We start from the raw sequence: 27,300 nt of genomic DNA on the forward strand, positions 1-27,300 counted from the left end.
GCCCCTAACATACAAGTACGGCAAAGTTCTTGTTTGTTGCTGCAGCACACAACAGGCAGCCGTGCTGAAGGTGAACACTGTTGGAATACAAGGACAACATGAATGTTGACATAGAGTGAAATCGTATCCCTCGATAGACACAGAATACAGAATTAGAGCTAAGCCATGACATCCAAGTCATGTTTTGTTCTGCTTTTAGATGATTGAAGTTGGATATGTAATCAAGATGGTGGTTGAAATAGCCTGTATCTCAAAGACTTCAATAGTTGGAATCATTGGATAAGGATGTGTTGCAGGCTGTCAAGCATGATAAAAAGATTTTTGATGCATAATGTTGTTTTTTCAGTTGGGAGAGGACTCACCATAAGTTTCTGCTCCTGGAGAAGCTCTTGTCAACTCTGGAAAGAAATAAATTGACAGCAGATTAATCTTGGTTCCCATCACTGAGAGATGAAAGTTGAGGCAAAACAAAGAAAGATGTGTAAAGTAGGCTTACTGATAACTGAGCAATCTTATTATTATTAGAGTTTTATCTGATAATGGGCATTTTCCCTTTTTCTTTAGACTAATTAACAGTAGATATAAACTTATAAAGATATGAAGTTTTAATGAGTTTATTGTTTACCATATCAATGAAAATACTTGATAAAAAAACCTCACATGTAAACATGCTTATTGTTCCTGTCCTTTTTTGGCCACCTGGGGCAGCACAATATCAACTCATTAAGTTCTAAGCAAACTTTTCGCCAATTTACACATCAAGCAGACTTGGAATTGTGTTTCTATCCAATTGATTAAGATACATCTGCATTCACCAGCTAGTCACAACCTTAATCTCTCTCCAGTGTGGTGCGAGGCAGGTAGTGTGTAATGGTTTTTTTTTTTTTCTCTCCTGAATACAACTGTCTGCTGCAGCCAAAAATGATGCTGAGACTGAACAAAAACCACAAAGTTGCGGGTTTCTAAAACCAAAACAGTGTGCTAAAAGATGCTGAAATGCTCCGCAGAGCTCAGGAAAACTGCAGAGTTGAGCGATAATTCTCTGTGGGTTTGTCACTACAGGCAACCCCTTTTAAATTACACACGGTGATTAGATCCATTTGTAATATAAAACTTTTTAGATTAGAGCAGCTTTAATGTTTTCAACAATTTACACCAAAATGTGGCTCAATGAAAGCCAGATGAATGTGATCCACATCGCCTCCCTCCACTGATCCCTTTTCTTCCCTCCACTTCCTTTATCTACTCCTCTGCCTGCCAGCCACTCGCTAAGTACATCTAGAGTGGGATCGTCTCAAGGATGGAAAAGGGCGGCTGGCAGATGTGCTGCGCAGGCAGACAGACAAAGCACTGGAGTCTAGAAATGTCTGAATGAGGGGGTGGTTTAGTGCAGGTTTCACCAAAAGGAGGTTCAAATATCACTATCAAAAGGGTAAATTAAAGCAGGAAGCTGACAAAGCAAGTAGGATATAACAAGAAATATTTTCTTTTTCCTGAGAGGAATTGTGCCCTGTTGCTGTTATATGGAAACGTAGGTTGGCATGTGTAATTACACAGAGAGAAAGAAAGTGTGTGTGTGTTCATGAGTGAAATTAACTGCTAGGAAAAGAGAAGGAGGGAGTCTGAAAGAAAGAAGAGCCAGCAATAGAAAAAAAGTGTTTTGTCTGTTTTCCTCTGCTGGTGTGAGTTTTGGATGGTTGGTGCTCTCGCTCTCTCTACATTTACACTGCATACCAATTTTGCAGGGCAAATTCTCCCACCTGGATAAATCTTTGAAGCAGCCCCAGAGTAGACGCTGGCTGTGGACAATCAATCTACTGATTATCATCGCTTATCCTGTCCTCCCCAGGGCTAAGCCAATCAAATAATTACCATTGTCATTTGATGCCGACACACTCACAGGCACTTGCTGCATTCATCGGTAAACAACAAAATTAAAATACCATAAATGTAATTGAAGCCATTCCTTTTGTCAGGGTGACTCGTTTTTAACTCTGTGTGGGGTTACTGCAGGGCCATCTGAGTAAGATGCCAATCTTAAAGGTAATCTCTCAACCTTACAAGATTTCTATAGAAGTAAAATACTTATGTGACTGACATCATGCATAGATAAATGCTACAAAAACAACACACATGCTTGCTATTCACTAACATTTTGTCACCAATCTGTTGACATTGACACTGGTTTTTACTTATCCTTGCTTCATCCCACGAGAAACCTTTCAAAATGATAAATGAGATTCCCCTCAATGTCAAAAAACCATTTAAGATTTAACCAAGGAGAGTTTGGAATAATTGCATTCGCAAGCATACACTTATACCGCTCATCTCATGTGAGTTATTATCACCTCCATGAAATATTCATACCGTAGACAGGCATCTTATTCAGTTTTAAAATAATTTATTTATGCCATGGAGGGTTAGGGATGCATGAGAACAGAGTGAACAGTATGGTACTGTATGTGTTTTAAACAAAATCCTTGGTTTAACTAGAACACACCTCCTTCACATATTTGAAAAATGCCTCCAGACACACAGCTATACCCCACCAGCCCAACATATACAAGATACAAGATACAAGACTAATTGATTTTCCCTAAAAAGACAAAGAAGCACTGTTACAATGAACACTATAGACTGGGCGCAGGATCATTTGATACAGTAGTACAATAAATGCATTGAGGTTGCAACTAACAGTTTCCATTATTAATTAGTCTGACAATTATTTTAAGTTAGAAAGTTGTGAAAATGCCCATCATATTTCTTCAGAGCCCCAAGTCACAAGAAAAATACATGAAATCACTAATCACTTAATTGACTAATCGTTTCAGCTCTACTGTACATACAATTTATTAACTTAAAAAATGTGGATTCAACATTAAAAGGATAGGTTTACAATTTTTCAAGTCTGTCTTAAATCAATAGTCAGGTGCCCATATGAACATTGAACCAGATTTGCTGTAATCATTCCTTCTGTTTATACTGGCTGATCCCTTCCTAATCTGCTGTCAATGTAAGTGATGGGTGACAAAGTCTACAGTCCTCATTTGGTGCAAAAATGTTTTTAAAAGTTTATCTGAAGCTAAGCTGAGTTAGTCAAATCAAGTGGATATCTTTCACAGAACAAAATTTCCTCTTTTTGTTTCCCTAGACAATGTTCCCCTGTTGAGCTGCACTAGAGGGATAATAGCAAAAAGAGGGAAATTTGTACTAAAAAGAGGATCATTTTGGGAGATATCCACTTGATTTGACTAATTTACACCAGCTGAAGGCTTATAGCTTCAGATAAACTTTAATTTTTTACACAAAAAAAGGACTGGATTTTGTCACTTACATTTAAAGGGGATTAGGAAGGGATCTCTAAACAGCCAGTATCAACAGCAGGCATGATTATGGCAAGAAAAACCTGTTTCAATGTTCCTCTGGGATCCTGTCTATTGTTTTAAGACAGACATGAAAAATTGTGAATCCATCCTTTAGGCAGCAGTGGGTCAATATTCAATAACATGCCCACACCACTAGGTGGCAGGATAGAGCTCAGAGGGCTGTTGCATGTCTTATCTGTGTATTTGTGCACACCTCTGCCTCCGTCCTGATATCCATCTGTTTCTGCCAGCTGTGTAGCTTTCTACCTCCCTTCCTCCCATCTTTATTTCAGTACGTGTGCCCGTTGTCAAAATATTGGATAAAACTGTATGAGAGATGATGGGATGATGTAAGAAATTGAAACAGTATCTCCCCAGTGTGTCTGACATCAAACATGTTATTTCATGAACCTTTTGCAGTGCACACTCTTAGTACTTGGTATTGCTGTTAGATACAAGTCACCTTTGAACACTGAATGTAAAATGTATTTGACATGCAAACACTGACATTAAGCGTGTTGCTGGTAAGGGCTCTGTTCCTTTGTTGTGTTTGTTGCCCAGTGTTGCGAATGGAAATATTAGCTTGCCAGTCAGCAGTACGGTTAGTGATTATCCCACTGCTGACACAGGCAACATACTGTTTTGGTGAGAAACAGAGCGTCACATAAACAACTACACCTCCATCCTCCCGTCACTCAAGGAAGGACACATAAATAGGTAGAAGGTAACACAGTGAGCTTGGCTAAAATGACAATTTAAACATTCAACACAGAGCTTTTATATAATTGAAGTGTTTTAAAGATTTTCTGCTCATTAGAAAGACATAAAAATAGATTAACAACCTCACTTAATGGCTAATTTCCCATGTTAAATGCCTCCATGTTCTTATAATTATATTAATTATCTCCCGATGTAGAAAGATAATTTGATATTACATTAGCTCAAATAACCTTGGTGAGGTGGGTACTTCAATTGATTATTTTGTTTTGTCTTATAATGACAAATATCTTTTGAGAATAACATGGACAGCTGAGAGAATAAAACCTAACCTTAAATCACAGCATGTCGTCCTCTACCAGGAAAAGCAACAATAGGAAATTCAACCATTCAGACAATAAGCTCAATTAATTATGTTAAATGCGAGAAAATCAATATAAGATGCAGCTAAGTGTATTCATCAAGCTGTCTTTGAGTGGAAGGACTAGGCAGTGTTACCATTCAGAACGAGATTGTCAAGAGCACTTCAGTAATTATCCTACATCAGCACTCTTCCTCTGCTAGGCTCAGTAAATTAGGGCTGTTAGGTTCTGTATGCAGGACTCAAACATTCACAGTAGTAAAGTCTGATTTATGACAAACTGTGATTGACATAAATCTACAGTTTTCACATTTTCTCTATTTTTCAGGCAGTCCACTCTCATACCAGCTTGAGCTGCATGAGCATCTGCAGCAACAGTGGCAAACCAGAATTTCACCAGCTAATTCAATTTTCTATCTGCCATCAAACTTTTTTTAAAAATAATTGGACTAAATTGAATGCAGCTCTAGTGGAAGTGACCACCAAAGCCCTGAGGGGGCAAAAGGCAGCATTTGGCTGGCTGCTAGGAGAGGATGCAGCTTGGCAGCTTGCTGATAATGCTAATAGTAAACATTTTAATCTTCTCAAAATCATGTGAATAGTTGAATAGACAAGACTACAGAATAAATCTCCAATACGATATGTGGACTGACTGAAGCAAGAGAGCTACATTTCCACAATGTTGTCAGGGGCGGAATAAGAATGAGAGACATCAAATTAAACTAACAGATAAAAACTCTTGCTACGTGCATCTGCATGCTCATAAACATGCGGTCGTTAAATGTATCTGTATAAGCATACTAATGGCTCTATAAAACAATTACACGGATCTAAGAGATGAATAACAAAATACAGTAGAGATGAAAAGCAGAAATGCCTGAAAGTGAAGGTGTACTGAATGCACAATCACACCATCGTCCTCCTAATTAGGTATAATACCTGCGAGGGAAACTGTAACAGAGCAGTTGGTTTATGTGCACAATACTATAATATTTCACAAGGCTGAATATTTGCCAGTTGTCTTCAGGCTTAAAGCTGACTTTACTCACCAGCAGGGAACCAGCCAGCAATAATTTTGAGCCTGTTAAAAACACCAGCACCACATCCTCAAATCTCAAAATAGACAACTCACTCACATCAAACAAGGCCTTTAAGCTTCTGCTTGTGTAGGGGTGTTTATGAGGGGGCACTGACCTCGCCTGCTCATTCCTAGGGTTTATGGATTTTAAGTACAAGTGGGAGGTTTAAAGAAAAAGTTTACTGAACATCAACCTAGCAAACAACGTTAAAAATACCCATTCACCCACACAGCCCTCTACCATCTATTGTTTCTTAAACCATGTTGCGTAGTTCACATAATTGCCTGCTCTTAATTTGCATACTACAAAAAAGAGTGTCACATCCACAAGGAAACTGGCACAGGCGACAGTAAAACTGATGCTCAAATAGGGCACGATTTCCAGTTGTTCTTTCAGCTCATCATGTCTTGTTAGCAGTTTCTTACAAGTGTTTTGTAGAAAACAGCCACGTTATTTGCTAACAGCAATTTCCATTAAATTGTAAGCGGAAATTATGCTGCAACCAAATAACTTCTTCAAGGACAGATCCTGAAACAAATGGAGACTGGTAATTTGATGGTCCAAGTCTGGGCTTCATCCATTTTTGTTAGAGAATCCTTTTCCTTTTATTCATCAGGCATTAATTTCCCTGGAGACACTGCTTATGAGCAACAAGGCTTTTAACAACAGGGACACATTTTGTTGGCAACTGCAAACAAACTGAAACTGTTCAACACATTAAAGTGAAAAAAGTGAATCATTACTTTTCTTGAAACAAACATGTTAATTCAAATCAGACAGCAACATGTTTTCGAACTACATCGAGACATTTGTAGTTGCAAGATTAGAGGAACTGCCTGTGACTAGAAGGGTATCAGATTGGATCATAGATTGCTTGAAATTTTTGGAGCAAGGTAAATGAATAAAACAAGTTCATCAACATGAATCTCACAGGTCATCACTTGCAATCATCGTCTTAAGGCACAACACAACTTAAGGCACACAGTTATCTATTTACTCAGTCAGCCTTCATTTGGAGTCTTGTTTCTGGTGATGAATGTGTCCTTTTAGCTCTACTTTGGCATCCACTAACTCCTGATGTAAATATCTCTATCTCACTATGTTCACCAGCTAGTCGCTAACTTCATTTGTATCTATATCTATGCTGTTTGGTGTTGTTCAAGTTGTTTACAGTGGGTTTATCAGGGGTTTTTTTTGCTGAAACTGGCTGCTGGTTGTAGCTGAAGGTTGAGAGAGAACAAAAACAGCAAAGTCACAGGCAGTAAAACCAAAACAATGAATTGAGAGATGCTATAAAGCTCCATGACCGCAGAGTCAGGTGATAATTCCCTATGGTTTTGTCACTATGAGCAACACCTCCCACATAGCTGTTTGATCCATTGTTAATAAAAATTCTTGATTAGCAAATGGGGCAATGGAATCATTTCCCCAAAACAAGATCAACTATAATGTGGATAATAGCCATAATCCATCCCCCTGTCTCATAGTTGGGTTCACAAAAAGTCCTGGCATGATGCTTTAATTAAGATGTATTTCTAGAAACAAACAGTACTGAGGAAAAACAGCAAGCACAGAAACAACCAAACATTTTTGTTGTTGTTTTGGGGACTTTTCCCTACTTATGGACTCTTGATGGGATGTAAAAGGTAACAGCAGTTAACAGAGCCTCAATGGCCCTTGTTGCACCTAAATTCCAAACTCAGACTCGTAAATGATGTGCAGTCCACTAGGGTTTTCATTAGTAGAGGTAACAAGGATGTGAAAAAGCAAAGCACTTCATGGCTTCCAATTAGCCAAAATCCCATAAGTTGACCTGGACCATCTGGCACCTAATAGTTGAGTCGATATTACCAGCTCATCAGTGTCCATTTTCTTACTACAGGCTGGGTTTTTAAGTGAGGGAAGACTGTCTGATAGCCATAGTGGAGGTCTCATCTTTTGAAACTCTGTCGGTGGGGTGGAGGCTTGTGACTGAATAGCTTCAATTGGCTCAATGAGTGAATCATTTAGTTCATATATGTGGAGATAAAAACCCTATAGCCTTATTTAAAACTATAAACTCTAAAGAAAACGTTCCAGATCAGACTTGACGCTAAAAAATGATTAATAAAATGTAACTTTTTAGTAACTTTACACATAAGACTCTGAAAATAGTTTCAGTATATAATTTAGATCACAGTCAGGGTGTGCATTCAAGTGCATTTTTGAGAATAACTGCATATTTATTTTGGACTACTATTCCTAAAGTCTCACTGCACATGTTAGTAACAAAGTGTCTGATGCTGCTCCAGAAATGTTGCTTTCTGTGCCCTACATAGCACTTTCTAGTGTAGTACTGGTTAGCGGCATCTGCCTGTGCACTCAGGCTAGTTTTAAACCTGACTTCTACCACAAAAATGTCAAATTGAGCCTCATGAGTCTAAGCAGACTTGGCAGAGCCCACGAGCAGCAAAACACAATAGTAAAAAGTAATTTCATTGCCTCATGAATTCTAATGCACTGTGTGGCTGAGCGGCTCACTGCTCATAAACCAAAGTATTTTCATATCTCAAAAATTCACGTTCTTCTTACTGCTACAAAATCATCACTTACACTCATGCAAGACTGTGACTATCCAAAGTCGGCATTCACATGTAGATACTTTTCTCTTTTACATCCTCTTTTCAAACATGCTGATGATATATTTAACTTAGTAAGGATGCTGCTGAAAGCTCTCTGTTTCTTCCATTAGAGTGAAATGCACTGCCTAAATTTGCCTTTAATTGAATACTTTATCTCACAATAACGCAATATTAGCAACATTTAATTGTCTGTCTGAAAATGAAACAACACTGTTGTTGATGACGAATGACCAGTGATTCATTTTTAATGTGTTTGTTTCCTCCTACAGGAATCCAGTAGAGACGAGAACGTCACCTTGTGTCTTGATCTTTATTTACAACTAAAGGCCGGATGAATTTTCTCAAACTAGCAGTGCATTGATATTTTGGTGAGTAGTCTTTACTGTCTGCCCAACAACTTATGAGAAGTCTCAGAAAAAAAAAAAACATGCTGGAACAGGTCAACATGAGACATGAGACAATCATGATCCTGATGAGCCGATCACATGCACAAAAGGAATCTCTTTAACCTCTACCTTTGTGGCTTCGAACATTCATAAACTGATCTCATTATTTCGGCATCAAGGCAGCTATTCACTATTAATGGTTCGTGCTGTAAATTAGGAGAGCACGGTGCTGACAGTCAATGACCTTGTCAGAGTCATCTAGTTCTGCAGTTGCTGAGCAGATGCAGTGCAAGTCCCAGAGCAGTCTCACACCTTCCTCTCACTACTCCTCTTAGACAGAGTAAGGTGGGTTAATAACAGGGTGCGACAGGTGCATTAGTATTGCCTTACAGTTTCGTTCCTAGTTAGCTGGCAAACTCCATAATCAATGCACATTTGAGAGATTAATTCTCTATCATCTTACCCTCCATAAGCTCCAAATGTGAAACTCCTTTTCCTCTGAGGCATCCTGCTGAATGGCTGATGAGGCTTCCCAGGGGTGTGCAGAATATCAGTGCTGTTTACAACACAGGGCTACAGAATAACAGTCATACCTCTACCTTTTTCTATCTCTGTTTGTTTCTCTGTGCACCTCTCCTCTCTTTCTACACCTCTAACTATTTCTCTTCTCTCCTCCCTCCTTGTCTGAGCCCTCATTGGGTGTGTGTGTTTTTTTTTTTTCTGAGAGTATTTTATGTGTGTACACGTCCAGGCCCTCCCTCCTTGTTTCTCCTCTGTGCTCTCTGACTAAATAGCTCCTATCCTTGCCAGATTAAGAGAAAGGTGCGTCCGGCTGTCCTGTTGTCCTGGTAACAAACAGGATGATTTCTCAGGCGCTATCTGACTAATATTTTTTTCATGTTCAGCAGGAGGATGGCACACAATACTTATATTTCCTACCTACAGCATGTCCTGGCAACATCCCCCTGCTGTTCAACTCTGACAAGCAATTCTCATGATGTGAATCATAAGAGCTCTTTGCTCAATGGTTTTGTGGGAAATAGGCATGTAGAGGTAACAACACACTTGGAGGTTGGCCAGAGAGACATGACAGGGCTTCTGTTGACATAAATGAATCTGACCTTTTTGCCATGCTAGCTGAGTGCCTCTATGGATGGCAGGTGAAATATCTCAACAAATATTGGATGGATTGACAGACATTCATGGTCCCAAGAGGTTGAATCCTACTGACTTTGGTGACTCCCCCCGACTTTTCCTCTAGCACCACCATGAGGCTGACAACTATTGAATGGATTGCCATTCAATTTGGTACGATGAATGTAAGCACTATGGTGATCTGTTGACTTTTCTTCTAGTGCCATAATCAATACTTTATGACTTAATACCTGCAAAACAAATCACATGATCATTAGCCACAGCTGTACTTTGTGTTTAAATAGCTAATATTAGCATGCTAACACCCACATGATAAACTTGCTTGACTTCAGCACATTAGCATGCTGCTCACTGTTGTGGCTAGGTACATGGGCACCTGGTTATGTTTTCAAATGGCGGAACAACCTTGGAAAGATACATAATTGGCGGGGTGGGGGTGTCTGTGGATCCTCCCCCAGAAAAAAATAATGTAATTTAAAACAAATTTTCTGCTTTTCTAAACCACCTAACCTCTTGGATTATGTCAAGAAACAGCCACCTGCATTAGTCTAGATTATTTAAATTGAGGTTGCTACGAAAACCAAGAATGCATCAAGAAGAGTATATAATTTGGTGGATCAGGACAGGAAATGATTATTAGAGGAATGGCTATTTCATATTTGAAATTATATTAATGAAATTTATTATGTAGCCTAAAATGATGCAGGCTACTAGGATATCTTCAAGGTTAAACAAGGACAAACAAATTATATAAATGAAATAGCCTTACAACACAATATGATTTGGATAATTAAATCTGGATAAACCTGAGGATTGTTATTCTCAATACTCACAAGGCCATCTCCAAAGTCTAACAATTGCAGCAAAGTTTTTTGCATTGCAGCTATTTATTTTACACACAGGCTCTAGTGGTAACTATTCTCAATAGCACCACTAGCTGATGTAGTTGTAATGTTATACAGGAATGAATAATCATAACTTCAAAAGCAGATCATTTGAACTTAAATTATCTCAAATCAAGGACTATTTTAACGCACAATCCAGAACCTGGCTTTTGCTCTTCAAGACTTAAAAAAGGGCCATTTTAGTCAAGGACTAGACCTTACAGCCAAACCAAACCTTAGAGTAAACTTGCACCTCTCCTTTACCCTATATGAGAAAATGAGAGAATAATCATAATAATGAAAGCACAGTGCAGAGCGGCTGGATGAAAGGAGAGATCCATTGCTCAGGCGCCTCTGGCTAGGTACAGCCTGACAGTGCTGCAAACGTGGCTGTAGATTCTGTCTTGTTTAAATACAACACACCGTATACATTTTGAAAATAAGTAAGGATTAAACATCAAAGTAAGACATGTGGTATGGTCCAAGTAGAGAAACTGCCATGACAGAGGCGGCAGTCACTAAACCGAATTTGACAGCTTGATCATTTATATACAGTATTAAGCAACTTTTTAAACCTCTCTGTAGATATGAGGTGGAATGCTGCACATGTTCAAGACTGAAATGTTCCTGTGATCTGGCAGAAACTTTGCATTGAGCTGGAAATGAAACGCAATATCAAGGTGCCATGCTAGCTTACATCAGGCACTTATTTGGCACACCTCCTTTTCATTTTAATTTGACTCATTGGACTCTACATGTTCAACATGATGATTTGAAAGAGCATATTTGAGATTCACCAACTGTATGAGCCAAATAAATCTCTTCTGTAATTGGAACATTTTGTCCAACAACACCTTACTCTGCTAGAAAATTACCAGGTTCACGTCTTAGATTACAACTCCCCCTGAAATTGAGTTAGACTTTAAAAGAAGGCATGCCAAAAGATCATCTGCCACACCAAACCTCTCATGTTACCTGAACTATTTTGGCCTGGAAATTCTAGCTCTGTAGCTAACGTTTAAACATTCTGCTCCGATCACACTTCTCAAAGTCTTCCTTGAATGTCCTGAATAAATCAAAAGGAGAGGCATGTCAAAGTGACACCCGTGTCAGGGTGTGGTTAAAGTGATATCTCTTTCAATCTGCTTGCAGAGCACTTATCTGCTTATAGTCAAACAAGAAGGGACAATCTTCTGATATCTTCTTCTTGTCTCTTCTCATTTTCTTTCCTCTCCATTTCACCTCCCTCTCTCGATCCTCCCCGCTGCCCTTCTCTCCTTTCATGTCTTCCCTGTGCCTCTGGCTGCTTTTTCCACTACCTGTCTTATATATTGTTTATCTGAGTAAATTATTAAGTTTTCTGCTATGATGGGACAGTATATCCTTCCCTGCCTTGTCTGGTTCAAGTGCACTGATTGTCCTCTTGTCCTACCTCACGTCAGTGGTAATGTCTGGGTGCCCTGATGACTCCTCAGTCAACCTTTCTTGATTCTATTAGGTCTGACTAGACTCTGTCCAGACACGGGCTATAAATCAAATCAGAAGTTTGGAGGAGAGGACACAGGAATGTGTCCCCATCAAGGTGCTTCAGCTCCTTTATTGATTGATATTGATGTTGATTACCCAGCATTGATGCATTACATTTGACTATTCTGTCTTTCAAATCAGGCATCTGTTGCGAAAATGGACCTAAATACAATAGAAAAATTATATGGTAAGATAAATTGATGGCATTGGAAATGAAGAGCAAATTCATTGAACAGTGTGTCTCATCTGATATATTTAGGTCATGACCTAGGGCTGACATCAAATATATTTGAGCCTGAATGAAACAGACATTCAAGATCTCTTCTCAGCGGAGGTGGTTCACTCTTGCAGGATCTGAGTATTAGGAGGGTTCATTATTTTAGTCTTTGTATTTATCTTTTGTAAACATTTGAAATTTGCCAGCTTTGCTATGCTTTTCTTTATTGCACTGGAAAAAGTATACACATGTATTTTCAAGGCATAGTGTACTGTAATCCACAGGCAAAAATTTACATCCTCCTCTTGTAAGATCTTTTTTATTTCAATCAAAGGGGACATGAATGACTGCTCCTCCTTTCTAGTCAGCTTGCCCTGGTTCCTCTGCTGATAATGGCACTGAAATGTAATGTCTCTAACAGAGAGATTCTCCAGAGCCAGACTTCTGCTCACAAACTTGTTATTGTCGCTTCAGTAATGTAGTTTCAAGAGCCCTTTTCACCATTGCTTATCCCTCGTGTCCCTCAAAAGATGTCCCTAGTGAGGATGTGGGAAAAAAGAAAAAAAAGCTATTTACCCAGAGTGATTTGTGTGAGGCAGGTGAAAAGGAAAGGGCGGTTTGGTGTAATTAGTCTATGTCTGCAGGTTTCTTTCGGGAGATGTAGCATGCTGGTTGGAGCGCTCCTCTAAAGTGGGTCAGGGTCAGCCTTGACTTTGAGGACTTGACTGACGACGGGAGGAGCGGGACAGTAATGACAGGCTGCCCTCTGTCAGATGGGGGTTCAGGGCACCTTGAAATACTGCTGTCACGATGGTAGATAAAAAATTTACTAACAAATCACCTCCAGACCAAGAGACAGAGTTACAGCGCAGAGTAAAGTAGCTTGTTATCCACATACTATATCGAACAGAAAATGATCAATACAGGATGCTGTAAGGAGGAAAAATATGGAGAGTGAAATAATAATTGCACGGAATGAAGATTAGAAACTATGTGAAGGAACTTGATTAGTAAATTATTGGTGGAGGAAATTTTGCACTGATCTTCTTGTCTACAACAGTTTGTACTTGAAAAAGGCAAGATAATAATCGGCAAAAACACAGATCCTATGATGTGGTTCATACTGCCGTTGACATCCCTGCCCCTACGACAGATAACTGCTGATGTACTAAGAGTTGAGCACAAACAAATTGATCTGGATGTGGCTTATGGAGTAGCCGCCATCCAAACAAACCACACTCTCCTCAGGTGAGAATAGTCAGTAAACCTTCAAGTGCAGCAACAGCTCTGCTATTGTGGGTCTTAAGGGCTAAGGAGCTATTACATAGTTACTGTACAGACCCTCCCCTGTGGCAACAGCAAAGCAGGACACAGACACATTAAATATTTACCATCTGTGCACACAACAACTTCCCTGACAAGATCACAAGGACAACAGGCTCCTGCCTCAGTGGCCTGAAATGCTCAAAATCATGTTTAGGCAAACATCACAAAATCATCAATAGTTAATTACATTTTAAAGTTCTGACTTTTAATCAATTGTATTTTAAAGGTAGTTAAATAGCAAACTTCAAATTTCTAATGCAAGAAACCCCACCATGTATTCACCACTCACTATGAAGCTGAATAATCATCATGCTCACTATGGATAGGGTTTTATATAAGAATAGCAAACAGGAAAAAGGACGTCAAAATACTAATGAAGTTGTCTTGGAGCAACACTACCTCTTGCTGTTAGCCAGAGGAACTACTTTTCATTCTCTCAGGCTACTGAGTCTAAGGGGCTGTGTGAGAGCTCTGTTTGACACACACAACTTTGAATTTTAAGCAGATAGACTCAACTGCCATCCAAGCAACAGAATCTACTGCCTATGATGAGTTTCACACTAGAGAGGAAGAGAAAAGAAGGGAAGGAGAGAGAGAAAAGACACACTAGCTCACGAACAAAGCATTAAGATTTTATCTCCTTTTATCTTCATGACACTGGCCGTTATTCCATTTCAGGTTGTGCACACGTTACCGGTCACTACGGTTGTGCGGTTACGGAACAGAAACAGGCCCTGCTGAGGAAGCCACTCTTCCGTAACCAAACGCAACAAATGAGATTCTCTCTCTCTGCCACAAATTGCAAGAGCGAGATTATCGGGGGTGCTGACATTGTATAACTTGCTCATCAAAGACAGATAGATTCCAGCAGGAACTCGGGAGACTATTCTTGTCTTCTATCACCCAGCCCCTCTAGATCTGAATGTCATGAGTTTCACAACTCCTCTCCGGGCCATGATAACAGAGGAGGAGGGAAGTGGGGGAGTTGCAGGAAAAAAAAAAAAAAATTAGGGTGACAGAGGGAGGAGGAGAGACAGAGGAAAAGAAAGAGTGGGACTGACACTGGTGACATGGGTGTGGGCCTAACAAGACCTAGTTGCCTTGATTTCTACTTTATCTGTCTTTATACAGCCCATTTACAGCCATGAGAGGCGTGTTGAAGTGCAGACAAAGAAGAAATATGAGGACACAAATCACACCAACTGAGTGGGAGATTCTGTGAATGTGCCCTTAGAGCAATGTGTGAGTGTGGGCACGGCGTAGCAATTTACAGCAGTGTTACACACACACATACACAATCTGACTGAAAAACCCCAGCAGGACATATAACTCATCCTCTCGGGTGAAATCCAAGAGAAGACGCCCATTAGAACAAATAACAGAGAGATTCTGAGAGTCGTGGAGAGGCGAGGGAGAGAGAAGCTTATTTTTAATGTAACAACTATTGAGTCAAGCAGGAGGAGAGAACCCCGTGGGCCACATCCTTGGATTAATGACTTTGCAGACAGAGGAGCAACAGAGACTCAGTTAGGGGGCTGACTTTGATTTATCCACATGAGAGGGCTAGACAGGGAGCAAGAGAAGGCAGGGAAAGATTTCTAATCATGCAGCCTCATCAAATTCATTCAGGCCCCAAGGTCTGTCCACTGTCAACAATCTCGACATGACCTGCACCGGCTGTTTGGAGCTTCTCCTCCTTCCTTGTTTCTGCCATCAAATGAGAAGTCCTTATTCTTCAAGAAACTTCCACAAGCTAAGACCAGACATGTTGAGCTTATAGAACAACAAGATGTTGCAATGCTACAGAGAGACAGGGGTTATCAAGCAAGCAAAGCTGTCAGTTATCAGCAAATATGTTGATTTTTTTTTTTTTTTTGTCCTCTGTTGTTAACATGTGCGGATGTAACATTTCATTGGGAACTGGTACTATGCAAATGAGCTGTCACTTTCCAATAAAATGACATTTAAAGAGTGAGAAAGAATGTCAGAGAGGAAGAGAGAATGTCAGATTATGTGATCAGATTATCTCCATGTTTCCTAAATACTGACCTTTGTTTAAAGAGTATCATATTTTATGCCTTTAACATAGAGGAACTAGTATGCAAATACTGTCAAAATGGTTGAAATGATTGGGTCAGATTTTTTCAAGTGTATATTAATACAATATTCTAGTCAGTCAACAAGTAACAAATAACAGCTTCTTCAATGTGAAGATTTGCTGCATTTCTTATGTGATCATTAACTGAACATCTGTTTTGGACAGTCGGTTAGACAAAACTAAGCAATTTGATGACATGACCTTAATTGGTAAAGTGGCCTCACCTTAGTACATTGTGAAGAGCATTTGAAGGACAATGATTATTTGATTAATCAAGAAAATAATCAGCAAATTAACTGATAATGAAATTATTGTCACTTGCAGCCCATCTGCACATTGGAAGTGTGGAAGTTATTGGAGTTTATCATTCCTCCTTTTCATTCTGGCACCAGAGGGATCCTTCCCTAGTGTAAGAGGAATTTGTACTAAAAAAAGATTGTAGCTCTGGAAGACATCCACTTGATTTGACTAACTGACGTGTGATAATAGCTTCAGTTAATCTTTAAAATGTGTTTTTGCACTCAATGAGGACTGTGGATTTTGTCCCTCATCTCTTACATTGGAGTTATGTTGGAGAGGGTTCATTTCATGGCCGATATGAAGAGGAGTCATAGCAGTAAACAATAAACATAAGATCTGAATTGTTCTACTTTTTTTTAAGTTTTGGGGCAATTTATCCTTTTTATAAGCCGTGTTTGTTGTTGATGTTTTCCTCCTAATGAAAGTGCAGCAGCACCATTTGGAAAACAATTGAATGTTATTTGTTTTGCATGTTTTGTTTTGTCTCCCCTATGCTCACGAGACATAGAATATCAACCCAGTCTCACAACAAAATGTGTAATAGCTACGTTGGTCCATAGCGCAAAACAAATTAGTTTCACAATAACTGCTCTGAAATTGTGAGATGCTAGGTGGAGCGGAGCAGGTGGAGCCAAATGCAGGAGACATCAGGCAGACCAAAGCTGAAGATCAACTTATTTATTCTCAGCTTGGGAAGGCAAAAACAAAGCTGGCAAGTCAAAAACAAAACTGAACAATGTAGAGCTGAACAAACTGTACAAAGGATCTAAAAACTCTGAGCTAAAAAACAGGACTTAAATACAAACTGAACTAATGAAACAACAAGGAACAGGTGGCAAGACACAAGGGCAGGCTTTGAGCTGATTGGCTGGGAGACACAGGGATCAGGGCTGAGACTGATGCAGGACAGGTGTGGAGCACAGGAATACAGAAGGGAAACAGAGCAAACAGAAAACCAAAAACCCAGAAAGCACAATAAAACCATGCACAAACCTGTTAATAGTTAAAACCATTATGCATTAAATAATAAACTTAAATGTGCACATATCACACTGAGCAAACACAGCAAATAAACATGTAAATAAACTCCAGCGTTACATTGCTAACCCAGGAACCTGTGCACAGAACAAGACAAACAAAACAAACAAGAACCAATAAATCTGTCAAATGTAGTGGTCTGCATATTAAGGCAAGTTCATTCAGTTCATTTTTGCCCTTAGTTCCAATGAGAGTCAATGTAGAAGCAACAGTTTCTCAAGTGGTCCTCAAACATAATCTGCAACCTCTCTTATCTGTCCTGCTGCCCACTCAGTCCAGTCTGAAACAGGCAGGAAAGCCTGAGAGCATCTGGTGGACGGGTGAAGGGACATAGAAACTGGGACAGAACCATCATATATGATGCCTATGTTTTTTTAACCTATTTTTTTTCTATTGGCCTGCATCCACGTCATGTGACTGTCAAGTGTCTGTCTGCAAAAACAAACAAAATGGCTGTAATTCCTTTTATTCTTAGTGAAAAATGCAATATTTTAATATAGTTTTGGCATTAAAATGCATTTTGATGACATTTTATAGCAAGAAATGTGCATTTTACTTTTCTAATCTTTGTTCAGAGAATGTATATGATGTTTAGTTTGTCTGTTTTTACGAAGATTGTTTCAGGTCACCCCAGAAAATTGTTGGAATGCAACATTTTGTTGCTATGGTGTTTGCTATGAACACTGCTATCACTGAAAACACATAGCTTGCATGTTGTTTTAATCACTTTCTTTGTGTTGTGTAGTTATCTGAGCTGTCATGTTATTTGCATTATTTTCTGTAACTGTTTGATGATATCCTTTCAATAAGAAAAAACAGATTTTAGAGACCCCCAGGGATGAGATATTTCTTCTTCTTTGGATTTCCAACAGTGAGGAAAATGGGCTACTTCCTAGCAGCGGGTCCTCTGGGCCGCCCACCTGACTGATATGATCTGTCGGAAATCCAAAGAAGAAGAAGCGCTCTAAAATCTATGATTTTTTTATTGAAGAACATCAAACAGTTACAGAAAATAATGCAAATAACACACCAGCTCAGATAACTACACAACGCAAAGACAATGATTAATGAACAACATGCAAGCTACATGTTTTCAGCGATAGCAGTGTCCATAGCAACCACCATATCAACAATAGAAAATGTTGCATTCTAACAATTTTCAGGTGAGACCTGAAACAATCTTCGTAATAACTAACAAACTAAACATCATATACATTCACTGAACAAAGATTATGAAAATAAATCTCTTTAAAATGTCATCAAAATGCATTTTAATACTGAAACTATCTTAAAATATTGCATTTTCCACTGAGAATAAAAGGAATGTCAGCCATTTTGTTTGTTTTCACTGACAGAAACTTGACAGTCACGTCACGTGGACGCAGGCTAATAGAAAAGAATATGCTAAAAAAAAGGCATCTTACAATTTTAGAGCTGTTATTGTGAAACTAATACTTTTTGTGCTGTGGACCAACGTAGCTATTACTCATGTGAGACTGGGTTGAGAATTCACAGTGCATCAAATCAAACAAATTACAAGCAATTTTAAATCAGCAACATTTCTATTTGAGCAAGATGTTGAGACTGTGACCAGCATTGCTTGACAATAAGCCATCTCATGCGGTCTCCTGGTAACACAGGACTTGCAAGACAATGAACTATATTGTGCTTTTGAGGGGTGCTGATGCTGAAAGCTTTCAGCACCACGGACAGCAGCTGCAGTTCTATACAGATACAGAGCTCATTGAATGTGTTTGTGCATCACTCCAAGGTCATACTGTGTAGGGCAACATTGTCCAACCTCACTGAATACTATTTACTATTTACTTCTAAAATCTAATGAAGATTCCTAAAAACACTACATGTGTTATGATAAATTACAGGGAGATGTATTCTCATTTGATATGATAAATTATAGCAGTTTTAGCTGGTAAGAATCACAGATTAATTAGCTTTCTAGTCACTTCACTTGATTAAATGAATTTAAGAACTACATCCTCACAGTGCAGACATGGCAATATCAGCTAATTTAATTAATCTCAGATAAACTTTTAAATAAACTTGGATAAACTAAAGCTCAGAGGAGGCTTTCCAGGCATGGATCGATTCAAATGATGTATCCTGGACCCAATCAGACACAATTCCTGTGATACATTAATCAGCAAGTCTATAAAAGAGAAGAGATGGATCAATCAAATCAAATTTTAATCTTGGCTAAATCTATTAGAGCCAGTAAGAACCTGACGTAATTTTACTGGGCCCTAAATGGATGAGTCTCTCACTGATAATTTTGCATGCTTTTCCTACACAACAACAGTATTTCCACAAATTTTACAACCCTCAGATATGCCAGAGTGAAACAGCTGCCGAAGGTGAGGGAATGTCCTTTGTGGCATGGTGTCTCAGTGTGCAGTGTGATCCCTGTGTTCGTACAGCTCTACGTCTCTTGGCAATAGCCTTCGACTTCAATTCCTGCATCAAAGAGCAGGACAGCTCTTTCATTTGCCTTTGTTCCCACTGTGGCATTTTACCAAAATCTGACGGTGCTGGCACTGTCCAATCCCTGCTGTGACCCTGACCCTTTGAGGGCCTGCAGACCCCAGCTGGGAATTGCTATGCTTGTTCTTGTGTGGTGACGACTTGCTGTGATACACTCTGAGTTTTATAAGCCAAACACGCACCACAGGTATGTTCTGACAGGCCTGTGAACATATGGCCTGAAATTTATTTCTACAGGGACTCTGAGTATTTAAATAACGGCACCTATTAGCATTATAGTAAATATTAATATTGACATTGACCTAAGACATCTCTGTTTACCTCAGACTCTTTAGTTTTACATCACTTTTACCTCACTATTACTGTTGCTGCTGCCACCAAGGCTCATTGTCTGCTGTATTTGCACTTTCCATTATCTATATTTAACTGATTGTATTTAACTCTGACTACTGTACATTTCGTCTTCTTTTACACTGTATTATATCCATGCGTATTGTTCATACTGTATATAATATGACATCCATTCTACTGTGTATTGGTTTCTGCTCATACTGTATATTTCATACTTACATTACATAACATAGCTGCATTCATTGACTCTATACTTTGTATATTGTTTTGTTGTATTTCACTGTTACATGACTTCTTTCTAACAGTGCCTCATTGGTTTATTGTTCAGTCTGTACATTGGTTTGTTTTATAGATGTGTGTATATATATATATATATATATATATATATATATATATATATATATATATATATATATATATATATATATATATATATATATATAAGCTGCTTTTTGTTGCCCTGGTACTTACTGTGTGCAATGAAAGTAAAATTTAATCTAATCTAATATAGAAATGTTATGAATAGCTTCAAATGTCAGATTGCCAACCTAACTGCTACTTTCTGATTAGCCAGGGAATTAACTGAGCAACTATTTATTATGACAGATTGGATGTACAAATAATAAACAGGACATCAACTCTATTGCACAAAGAATACTAAATAAGTAACTGTCACACCCTGCCTGGACTTTGTGTGTTTTTTGGTCTTTTTATGTTCTTGTATTCTTTGGGGTCTCCTGGTTTGCACTTCTGTTTAGTCCTTCAGGTCATATGGGTTTTCTTGTTATATTTGGGTGGTGGGTTTGGACTGCCTTTTGTTGTTTAGCCTGGTGTGTTGTATACTTTAGTTAAGATTCATGGTGGTTCTTGGACAGGTTGGTGTGGGTTGTATTTAGAATATTGTGTTTTCTGGGTTTTGGTTTTGTTACTGTGTTTCCCTTGTGTGTTCATGTACTTCCCCACACCTGCCCTGTATCAGTCTCGTCAGCCCTGCCCTGCTTGCTGTGTTTCCTCAGCCAATCACTCCCAGCCTGCCCTTGTGTCTCATCACCTGTTCCCCATTCCCTGATTAGTTTAGTCTGTATTTAAGGTCTGGTTTTGAGTTGAGTCTTTGTTGGATCATTCGTTTTGTTTAGTCTGCTAGTTCTGTTCAGCTCTGTTTGCCTGTTCTTCCATCCACAATTAAATGAGATTTTCATCAAATCTGCATTCCAGCTTCTGTGTTTGTGTCCACTCCTGCCTCCCCACTCTAACAATAACGACAATCATCCTTATCAAATTGTACACTCACGACAGGTTTCAGTGCTCAAAAATTCCTAACAATAGCCGGCCTAGTGCCAGCTAAAACACAGATGTCCATCTGGACTCTGTATGATAAAGCAGGAGCAGTATACACTGTACCGTATTTCAGCCGTTAACAACACTGAAGCCCAATTCTACCTCTTTGCTGCCTTATCAATTTCTGTGCAGAAATAGCATTTACACTCTCCAGCTCTGATGCAACCAATCCTCTAATGTAGATATGCTTCCGAGCGTACAGGGAGAGAGGAAGAGGAGTGTCAGGGGTGTGGGTCATCATCCATTTCTTATAAAAAGTATTCAGCTCATGGATGAAAAGGGAAAAAGAATATGTTTTGGAATGATGGATGACGGGCGACACAAGGTCATATCAAAGACGACGGGGGGAAAGAAACACATGATGAAATTCAATTTAAATTCAATGTTTCCTTGGTGACTGGGCTTTGAATAAAGAGCTGTATTTAAGAGCATTAAGCCAACAGGCAAAGTGTAGCTTAATGCAAATGAAATAAAATATTTCTTTATAAACCACTACACAAATCAAAAATGAAGAGCGTAATCTGTTACAGCAGTGAAGGAACACAAATTGTCTAAAAGGTACATCCTGCAGTAGCAATATGGAAGTGAGTTAGGATTAATACCTACGGCAGTTTGCTCTTGAGTGCTAAAATTAATTAAAAAGTGCTGTAATGAATGCTGACATATTACATTCGCCATAGCTTGGATCACAACAATGACCTCATACCCCACTGCTCCCCAAAGAGAACTCCTCTTTCCTCTTACCCATCCCCAGAGAGGTCAGAGTCTCACTAAACATGGCTGTGATTCAGAAACCTTTTTCATTATTTGTTTCAGCTCGCCCTCATCAACTTCACCTTGGTACCATCCAGGGAATCCATGATGCCATTTAAATTCTGTCACTTTTCTGTTAACTCAAGTAAATGTTCTAAAATAGACGTCTTGAGCACAGAAAGAAGATGTTTGTAGACACAATGTACTGCACAGAATACATAATGAATGTTTGGGATTTCCCCTGTATGACCCGCTATGGGAGAATACACAATAAATAAAAATAAATGGGGTACTTTTATATTATTTCTGATTTGGTTGCATAAAGGTAAGTGTGTTTTTGGCCTTGTCACTGCAATTGACCATGTGTATAATGTACAGTGTGATGCTTCACATCACCAGGGGAAGTCAAGTAGAGCCAGTTAGGGGTTAGCAAACAATGTGTGTATGTTTGTGTGTGCAAGAGAAATTCAGTGCAAACAATAGGATGTCTGTGTGAATAATAAGATAAAATCAATAGTAATGATGAAGTGAAACGCAGACATTTCATCTTGTCTGAACATTTCCAATCACCCTTTGCTGAGTCACGGCACAACCAAGATTTGTAACAACCAAACTAAACTTCAGAAAAACACATCCTGCAGCTATCTCACCGCTTGCTGCAGACAATTTGCAGCCACATTAGTTATTATGCAAAGAGCACTGCTGCCTGAATGGGAAATATAATGACTTCTTCATTGTATGCACTGAGGATAGTCATCCAGTGAGCGACTGGAGCAAATGATTCCACTACATTAAGGATAAAAGCTTTGTCACATTTGTACCGCAACATTTTACTACTTTATATTTATTTTTTGGAAGCCTTAGAATCATTTTGCAAGCTCTATTGCAGCCAATAACTAGGTTTGTTACTGTAAGTAAACCGGTTCTGTGTAGATTTATATTGTCTGTTTGCTGGATATCTAATACAGTGGTCTCTTTGCAGGGGTAGGCAATGTTGCACTTGAAAAATACAAGCGATGAAGATGACCCTGCAGTGAGAAATGTAGCCTAGAACGTGCAACACACCCCTCTTGACAGGCTCATCTGTCATTTCAAGCTTGATAAGCTGGACCCTCTGCTGCTATTGCTTACTGCATCATTCTTTGACCCAAGGTTCATAAAACTGGAGTCCCTCACAGCTGAGGTCGGAGCCTACACAGCAGTGCATGTGAGGAGATCTGCAGCACACAAGAAATGTGGATACCGAGGGGGGAAGAAAAACATCCCACTCTATTGTTATCAGAGTCATATTCCTACATACTGTTACTCTCAAGAGGACAACACAGAATGTGAAATAAATGCTGCCTCTGCACAGAGTCAGCCATCAATGTACAAATCTGTTAACGGTCAAATCATTCAGCCAAATTTGTCAATAATGATTGACTGTTTTTTCGAAACCCATTCTCAAAGCTAGCCCTCCTTACATAAATGTTTGTAAGCACTCTGGACACGTACAGTATGAATGTTGTTGCAGCAAGATGTAAGACACAGTGGTTGGGAGAAGAGGAAATAAAAAAATGTGAAATATACTACGTTTATCTGAGGTGTGATTCAAATATTCAGCTGAGTTGTGCTGTGTGACTTCAGATAACACTATGGGTAGGGGCTAGCATGGGGTTTCATGTTTTCTGTGGTCAGTGAGAGATTTTAACTGGAAATATAGTAAACCTTATACATTGTCAAGCATGACAGTTCTATGAAAATGAATAAAAAAACTTCACGTCATTTTCATGTAACCCAACCTTGGCATTCAACACAGGGTACAGTTTATGCACTCTGAAACCTGAGCTGACAGTAGGCCAAGTCATGAATTATTCAACCTGAGGTACGCAGACAACCAATACAGATTGCTTTCTTGTTTACTGAAGTGGCTTTCACTACCCTGACTGTCAATAACTCAAGGATAGAGGCACTCAACTGTAGTATTGGCAATAATCAGCAGCTTGAAAAGTTGTCAAAGCTCTGCATAAATGGCTGCAGAGCGGGGTGGAGTTAGAAAAGGTGACAACGGACTGACAGCTGAGTTTATACAACAGTGATTATTTTCCTCAGCTACAGGATATGTCATACACATTAAAGACTGCCTGATCAACAGGAGTTTCTATGACAACCAAACTGTTTTCTCACTGCTAGTATGACACAAAATAAAACAACTCTTGGAAAAAATAACACAAGCAACAGAAAACAAATTGAAAAGTTGTCATAGTTTCCTGATTTGTAAATTGAATACCACAGACTGGTTCCAAATAATCTGACACAAAAAATCATTTTCTGTTTGTAAATTTGTAATCTCTGCACCAGAAAACACTGATATTTGGTTAAGATATTTCATGAAAGATCTGAGCTTTTACCTGACTATGGTTATGGTACAAATGGGAAATGGGATTCATGTATATACTGGAGACTATAAAAACTGAAAATGATCAAACTGAGAAGTAGGAGAGCCAGAAATAAGGTGCAGTTAGGGGATATCAGGAGTTCAGCTTCATTGTAAAAGTAAAGCCGCTTGATGAAAAAGACACAACAGCAGCTTTGAGCTTTTAAGGCGGTTCACTGAATCATTTATAAATACCTCAACAAAATGTGTAGATCGACATATTGACCCGAAGCAAACAGAAATGAGACGGTGCATTTAATAAAAAGGTAGAAACCCTCTATTTACAAACAAATGAAATGCATAAAGGGTTCGGCCATGTTTCCTCTCTTATTAAGTATCACATCTTTGTTGAGGTAGTTTCTGTACTAAAGCACACAGTCTGTATAAAGACAGCAGGGTATAAAGGGCTGCATACTGCTTGGTGCCTCTGTTGCTGCCTCCATGCAGAGGCAATAATCTCAACAAATACCGGTCACAGCCATCTCAAACACCACAGGAAGTGACCAGGAGCGATCCCACAACATGGCAGCTCGGCATAAATGTGTGGCAGTACCATAGCATGTGTTCTTTTTTTTCTCCGCACTTCAACTTTCTGACCGTCTCCCCCGCAGAGTAAGTGACAATATCTATGCTTGAATTCTATATTCACTTTTGCTCTCAGTAAGAGGTTGTGACGTGATCGGGGTAATGATATGTACAAGTGATTGTTGGCCAACCTGTAAACTGCCAAGTTGTATGCTCCTCTTGTCAGCTGTTCCTGTGGAAAAAGAGAAAAGACATATCTAAATAAATAATTAAAAAGGCTTTAGCTATAGGTCTTAAGCTTAACTGACAGCAGTGGAAAAAAGCACCACAAGAGCTAGAAAGCAATATATTAAATTTTCTGAAAAGCACACGAAGCCACAGTTGCATACGCCCATGCATCACTAAGCAGGATGCTTGGCTGAATCTCCCCATTTTATAACAATTAATAGCATATTCATTTGTCAGTATGATATACAGTGAATCATATCTTATGTGCTCCAAAAAAACATTACTATGTTTTGCCTTATTTGGCTTGAATTCCACTGATTTGTTGACTTACGTAAATATGACACATATCCCCAAGCAGATTAAACCACCCACCGCCCCTTAGTTTGTGTACACTGAATTTAACTGGCAGCTGCAAGAACACACATCATGAATATCAATTATTGCTTAAGTGGAGCTGTGAAAATTAGCAGGGCGGTTCTATTGTGTAGGTTAATGGAAACTCAGACAGGCGTTTAACTGTCGGGTTAATGCCAGTACTAAGCCACCACGACAATTCTGTCCTTAAGCTTGAATAATAAATTGAAAATGTGTGTGGGCCTATATCATTGGTTAGCGACATGCACAAAACATTGGATTTATTAAAAGAGTGAAAAACAAGCAAATAAGAACAATAAAACAAACTGTTTATTCAGCATGCATCAATATATTTATGATATATTTTTTTAAAAAGTACACCCTCAGTAGGAATGAATGGGCTTGGGGCTGACTGCCAGCTAACTGTGTAGGAAAGTCAGAAAAGTACAAAGCCCAACACACTGTTAGTCATGGGATTTGTTATATAAAAGAAAAAAATCTATAAATGTTTGTCTTTTTCTTCCATTTTCCCCAGGCTCTGATTTGAGACCTGGCCATTATTTGGGTAGCAGTCTTCATCTCTCCATTTCCAGTTACCTGGAAAAGCCAAAGTCTGAGAGTTTTGAGAGGTGGCGAGTCACATCATCACCTAGAGTACACCCAGTGTCCTAATGAAATGAGCTCTGGGGACACAGTTTGCTGACTGGCCTGGCTTCAAACTAATCAATTGTGATGTCTTCCAGACTAGAAGCCTCCAGTGAAAATAAATGTAAGTTTTTGACTCTATGTGGATATATTCTGCCACAGAGTATAGAGAAAACCACAAAAACTCAAGTCACTAGGAGTTCAACCCATGCTTCACTCACAATTCACTCTTTCTATAATGCATCCCAAGGTGTACATTAATTCATATTTCATTAAATATGAATAAACATAATTTCTTCACACAACAGTACCTCACACATTATCCCTAATTTCAGACTGTAGAGCCATTATCATTATCACCACCATCAATGATATGACTGGTGGGCGCGCTAATGCTAATTAATAGGTAGGAGGTGGGGCTAATCAGTCAGTCCAGTTATCTTAATTTACCTATTCCGCTAAGGAGAAAACGGAGAAGGAATGAACATAATTGAGTCAACCACAACTGTAATCACAATGTCTTGATGAGAGAAATGGGCTAATCATCGCTGATACGGCGTGCTTTCAGGTGCAGGAAGAGCACAATAAATGATTTAAATATGAATTGCCTGGCTGGAGTAGAGAGATTCTCTGAGTCGAGAAGATAAAGCAGCCTTAACTGTGATTAAAAAAAAAAGTCAGAAATTTCAGCTTATTTGCCTTACTTTCAGCTTCGCATCAACCCTGGTATCGAGCAGTTTGCGGGAGAGAAACATATATCTTGCTGTGTAATTGTAACTGGGGAGGGCTGATCAACATAAACATAAATAAACAACATAAATATTCTGCTTTTCTATCTAAACCTCTGCATACACCTGATGCCCAGAGTCTGCATAAGCAGCTCACCACAGGGTGTTAAAATAGCCTGGTTGAAATGGATTTCAGCCTCGGGTCCAACATCTAAACTTGGTAGTTATCATCATGGGAGAAAATTAAACGTTGCACTTTGTACATAGTGTATCTTTTTTCCCAATTTGTTTTACTGGCCTTTTAAAATTCTTAACATTGACTTCTTTAATGGAAACAAGAGTAAACATCAGAGTAGTGACTGTGAGACATTTTCTTTAATAAATGAATT

The 27,300-nt window shown here is 39.0% G+C and overlaps 1 protein-coding gene across 3 annotated transcripts in view; it reads right to left on the reverse strand.

The window, feature by feature from the left end:
- Positions 1–27,300, reverse strand: part of rap1gapb (RAP1 GTPase activating protein b) — a 93,354-nt gene that overhangs the window by 48,142 nt on the left and 17,912 nt on the right. For all 3 annotated transcript variants that reach the window (XM_067586571.1, XM_067586574.1, XM_067586573.1), the window contains exons 2-3: positions 25,148–25,188; positions 363–398 (exon numbers count right to left, since the gene is read on the reverse strand). The gene's annotated coding sequence lies outside the window, so the exon portion shown is untranslated. The remainder of the gene's footprint in view (positions 1–362; positions 399–25,147; positions 25,189–27,300) is intronic.

The sequence above is a fragment of the Thunnus thynnus genome, chromosome 4 (genome assembly GCF_963924715.1).
Source record: "Thunnus thynnus chromosome 4, fThuThy2.1, whole genome shotgun sequence".
NCBI lineage: Eukaryota > Metazoa > Chordata > Actinopteri > Scombriformes > Scombridae > Thunnus > Thunnus thynnus.